The sequence below is a fragment of the Tupaia chinensis genome, unplaced genomic scaffold, assembly GCF_000334495.1.
Source record: "Tupaia chinensis unplaced genomic scaffold, TupChi_1.0 Scaffold000094_1, whole genome shotgun sequence".
In the NCBI taxonomy this organism is placed as follows: Eukaryota; Metazoa; Chordata; class Mammalia; order Scandentia; family Tupaiidae; genus Tupaia; species Tupaia belangeri.
Window position 1 is genome coordinate 3,227,899 of NW_006159556.1, and position 370 is coordinate 3,228,268.

The window sequence follows — 370 nt, forward strand, 5'->3', positions numbered from 1 at the left end:
CAGGGGGAGGCAGGAGGAAGCCGGCCCGGCGGAGCACTCGCCCTGCAGCCCTGGCCCGCGTGCCGGGAGGAGCCGGGCCCGATGGGCGCCCGCGTTCCATCGGGAATGCCCGGGAGGGCGGGAGTCGGCGACCGGGCAGCTGCGGGGAAGGGCTGCCCGAGCTGTCGCTGCAGCCTGGCCACTGAATAGCGCTGGGGCGCCGGTCACCGCCATCCACTCCTGCCTGGACTTGCCGCAGAGCGAGAAGACCCTCTTGTGGGTGGGATGGTCAGGAAGTCCGGCCGGAGCTGAGTCCCCCGCAGGAGCAAAGAAACCTTTCCTGCATTCGGAAACTACCAGCGAGCCGCAGGCGGCCTCTCCGGTTCTGCTG